We start from the raw sequence: 5,600 nt of genomic DNA on the forward strand, positions 1-5,600 counted from the left end.
CCCGCTGTACACTCAAACTGCGTATTAACATTCATTTTCATCATTACTGACAAAAAATCCAGTTATGATTTTGGTGCACGAACAGTTATCGAACACAACCTCGAACAGCCGAATTTTTCTCAAATTGTTCATGTTCGCCGAACGGCTCGAACACCGCCCAAAACAGCTCGAATTTGAGATTGGCGAACAGTTCGAGTAGAACAACGCTCATCTCTAGTCAAGGGCTCTCAAATGCAACATGACGTTCAAATTTATGCTGCAAAAATCAAATAAAGCTCTTTAATTTCTGAGCCCTGATATGTGCATAAACATTAGTTTTTGACCATATCTAGGGTATCACTGTGCTCAACATTCTAGTGAACCCTAAAAACATAATTTTTCTTTTTTTCATCTAGATGTGAATATCCTATGGGTTCAAAATCATCAACACAATCCTAAAACAAAGATGTATTTCTTAAAGTTCTGTGAAGCACCTATGAGTAGAAAAATTGTCCACACAAACTTAGATGCATTTTTTATGGGTCTAATTTCCAAAATGGGGTCACTTGTGGGGAGACTTTACTTTTTTTGGCACCTCAGGAACTATGCAAAAGCGACATAGCATTCACAACCTTCTCACCTACTTACTTTGAATCACCCTATCTTGATAGATTTGTGCAAGTGTAGTAACTTGACACATTGTTGCTTTGTCCCAACTTTTTGTGATTTGTGACAAAAAGCATGACACAACCAGAATATACAACAATCCCGAAGACACAAATGGGCCTAGGGAGTGCAGAAGTGCTAGAGTTTTAATTGACACCCTGCAGTCAGGTTGGAGCACTGCTTGAGGTCAGATACAGGTCTCTTCTCATGGTTGTTGAAGCCCTAAAAGTCCATTGAAATGGATTCCACACTATATTAATGTTATGCTCACATCAAAGGTTTAGAAATACTTTTGTTTTATCTTAAAGTTTCAAAGAAAAAGCATTTTTACAAAGAGAAATATTAAAAAATTCTGTTCAGCAGAAGAATTTCCATGAAACCCTATGTGTAGAAATTTGTCTAACACAGGAGAATGCATTAAAGGAATCAGATAAAGCAGGAAATCTTGAAATAATCTAAAAAACATGGACTTGCAAAGTAGGCTGTCATTATACATTTCTCTATTTATTTGATGTATTTTATTATTTTCTGTGAAAATATTTTAGATTTCAGGAGCTAAATTTCCGCGAATCAATTCCAAGTGCAGTTCATGGCAAGAAAAACTTATACTATGATACAGATTATTAATGTGTCATGGACCGAAATTACCTGTGATGTGTTTATCATATTGAGCCCAGTCAGCATCATAAACATGGAGTGGTAATGCAACTATTCATTTTGGGCTGCCCTCTCAGCTCTAAGTAAACTAAATGACTAGATCAATGTTACAATTTCTTTGTTACATTTCTTAAAGGCAGAAACAGTCTTAGTACATACAGTATACAGCAAAGGAGTCCTGTGTACAGAAGAAAATTCACTCAAGTACAAGCAATATGCATCTGCAAACACTACCGTACTATCTACATCTGTGACTGACATTGCCTGCTCTATGTCTTATAGCTGATATGAAGTATTATTTTGTTGGCATGCAATGTTTGGCGGCTTAGTTAACTAATGTTATTCATTACAATGTTCCAAAAGTTTCCAACAATCACATGTAGTATGGATTTTAGTTCACCTGAGGCAAAGCCGGGACTACAAAACCTCTAAACTTTCCTTATACTCATCATCTTTTAGACTTCATGAAAACTTCATTGTAAATAGAATTAAATGAATGTCCCCAAATTTAGTTTGGGCATATTGGATTTGCTCTGAATAAATTCAGTGCTAAACAAATCTGCAGGAAAAGGGTTGAAAAACAATAATATATTATACTCACCTCTTCTCGGCCATTCTCTCACCTATTCCAAAACTCTGGAGCATTTCTGCATCGTGGTGGGCACATAGCCTAAAACATTATAATCGTATCTTGTCTGCCCTCTCTTCGTTTTTCATGTGCCGCCCTGGCTCCCCAAAATGTCCTCAGATTGACCCTTTTCCATGTGAGGCACGACACGTGTCATTAACTTCTATGACATACATTGCACCTCCAGTGACCGCATGTGGCCTAGTCAACAACAGAAGGTTCAAGACTGAAGTGAAGAATGAAGAGGAGTGAGTGGAAGATTTAATGGAGAGCTAGAATGTTGGAATAGGTGAGAGAATGGCCGAGAAGAGGTGAGTATAATATATTATTGTTTTTTAACCCTTTTCCTGAAGATTTGTTTAGCACTGAATTTATTCAGAGCAAATCCAATATGCCCAAATTAAATTTGGGGACATTCATTTAATTCTATTTGCAATGAAGTTTTCATGAAGTCTAACAGATTATGAGTATAAGGAAAGTTTAGAGGTTTTTTAGTCCTGGCTTTGCCTCAGGTGAACTAAAATACCCTGCATCCATACTGTCAGGAAATTGACGGCCGGTGGGTGCAGCTCTCTGGCGCCCCCTTGCCTCTCAGGTCAGTCAAGGTACTGCACCTAGAGTAAGTAGTGCCAGGAAGCTGCTACCAGCGGGGGAAAACACGGTGGTGTGTTGTCCCTTACACGTCACCAATCCGTGACGCCACAATACAGGCACAACTCTCTGGCGCCCCCTCGCCTCTCAGGTCAGTCAAGGTACTGCACCTAGAGCGAGTGGTCGCCGGAGAGGCCGTCCTGTAGCCCACTGGGTATTTGAGGCCCTCTGCAGTGAGGGCAGTATATATATATTTCCCTGGCTGCGCCAGTAATATATATCCACACCTCCGACCGTCACTGCCAGCCTTCCTCAAATCCCCCAGATGGTATGCTGCCACCAGTTCTGGTTCGATACAGCCGGGTGTTAATGGACTTGTATCGGGTCAGGAACCAACCCGGTAGCGTTTATGGCTTCGGGGAGGAGAACGATTACAGAACAAAAGAAACAGAACTATTAAATTTTATATTTAATCCAAAAGGGAGGCAGTGTTCAGGAAAAATATATACAAGGATGTTGCAAAGGGGACATTAAAATACATAAACAGTTACATAAAATAAACAGGGTAAAGAGTGAAAATTACGTACACTACACGATCGCGGAGACGATTCAATATAGTGGGAGGGGGGGTTCTCCAGATTGCTGTTATTGAACAGGACCCTTTGCGTATAATTCGTATTCCCCCCAGCAATGAGTGCCCCTGTCTTCTCCATAGACTCTTTTATTCCTAAGGGAGATTTGGCCACACGCCCCTTGAGGTGACATCATGTGGGCCGGTCTCCAGCCTGTACATTTTTATTAGAAAATGCTAGCTTCTGCGATAACTCATCGTTCGTTGATCGCAGAAGCTCGCAAACTACGCCATATTTTCCCTCACGATTGTATCTTTCTTTTGATATCATGCATCCCACAGCTGCAGTCTACTATTCGGGTGTTTTTGCGCTGCAGCTCCCTGATTGTGGTTACAGCCGTGGAAAAATACCTGCATATTCTGGGGCTGATTTGGTCACTACCCATTTGGGACTCGTTATTGTCAGACCTATGGAACTCATATTATTTCATAACTAATATCGGAGTCAGTGAGTCTGCAAATTCCCCTTTGAAGCTCGGGGAAGACCCTTCACAGTTACACACAAATTAGGGAAGCCTGCATTTTAAGTACCTCCTGCGTCTTTCAGGGACAAGAGGCCTGCTTCCTAACGAAGATTTCACACTTCTTCCCTGGCCGTGTGTGAATAAATATTTATCAGTCGTGCGTTAATTGGGGCTTTTGTGCTGAGCAGAAAGGGAATAAGGGAGGGGGGTGAACATCTGTGTCACGCAGGTGGAAGGACATTTTCCTGATATTAATATTTTCCTTACACATACTGTATGTGATTGTTGGAAACTTTTGGAACATTGTAATGAATAACATTAGTTAACTAAGCCGCCAAACATTGCATGCCAACAAAATAATACTTCTTATCAGCTGTAAGACAGAGCAGGCAATGTCAGTCACAGATGTACATAGTACGGTAGTGTTTGCAGATGCATATTGCTTGTACTCGAGTGAATTTTCTTCTGTACACAGGACTCATTTGCTGTATACTGTATGTACTAAGACTGTTTCTGCATTTAAGTAATGTAACAAAGAACAAGTTGTAACATTGATCTAGTCATTTAGTTTACTTGGAGCTGAGAGGGCAGCCCAAAATGAATAGTTGCATTACCAATCCATGTTTATGATGCTGACTGGGCTCAATATGATAAACACATCACAGGTAGTGTTGAGGGATACCTTCCGATATCAAGAAATATCGGATCGGATGGGATCGGACCGATTCCCAAAAAGTATCGGATATCGCCGATTCCGATACCGGAAACCAATGCAAGCCAATGGGACACAAATATCGGAATAAAAATAAACCCTTTCTTTCCTTGTAGGTTAATTCTACATGAAGGAAAACAACTAAGAATAATGTAGAATGACATGAAAAGCCGGCAATTCAGCAGCGGCATACACCGGTAACCGACAATTTAGAACAGAAAGAATAGAGCATCACACATAGATTAGATAGATAGAAACATGTCAGTCACATATATATGAAGTACAGTGACAGTGTTGGTTACTGTACTTGTTATTTTGTGTAAAGGATTTCTTAAAAAAAATAACAGTGTTTTCATGCACCGTCTCTTTAAAAAAGCCGGCCGGCAATTCAGCAGCGGTACCCGACAATTTAGAATAGAAAGAATAGAGAATCACACATAGATTAGATAGATAGAAACATGTCAGTCACATATATAATAAGTACAGTGACAGTGTTGATTACTGTACTTGTCATTTAGTGTTAAAATAAAGGATTTATTAAAAAAAAAATTGGTGTGGGGTTCCCCGTAATTTTAGGCTCTAGCGGAGGTTAAGCAGACAGCTGGGGCAGATGTTTGAAGCCTGGGAAGGGGGTAATACCCACGGAGCTTCCCAGGCTACTAATATCAGCCCCCAGCTGAATACCTAGCCTTTACTAGCTATTAAAATGGGGGACCCCAAAAAAAATGACGTGGGGTCCCCCCTATTTTAATAGCTAGCAAAGGCTAGGCAGACAGCTGGGGGCTGATATTAATAGCCCAGGAAGGGTGCCATGAATATTGGCCCTCTCCCAGGCTAGAAACACCAGCCGTCAGCTGCCCCAGAAATGGCGCATCCATAGGATGTGCCAATTCTGGCACTTAGCCTCGCTCTTCCCACTGCCCTGTAGCGGTGGCAGTGGGGTAATAGGGCTGGGGTTGATGTCAGCTTATAATGCCAGCTGACATCAAGCCCAGGTTAGCAATGGAGATGCGTCTATAAGACACCCCCATTACTAACCCCATAGTCAAAGTTAAAAAAAACCACAAACACCCAGAATAAAGTCCTTTAATTGAAATAAAGACACAATTCTTTATTGTTCTAAATTAAACCATACTTACCATCATGCCCATTCCAGCTGAAGCCAACGATCTCCTGCAATAAAAGTAAAATAATAGAGCAACCTCATCCTTACCTTTCCATGGTTCCCACGACGGCTCCAGCTCTGCAGTATTCACATGACAGGCTGGATCG

This window comes from Phyllobates terribilis, unplaced genomic scaffold (assembly GCF_046119375.1).
Source record: "Phyllobates terribilis strain yellow unplaced genomic scaffold, ASM4611937v1 Scaffold_11__3_contigs__length_659146591, whole genome shotgun sequence".
NCBI lineage: Eukaryota > Metazoa > Chordata > Amphibia > Anura > Dendrobatidae > Phyllobates > Phyllobates terribilis.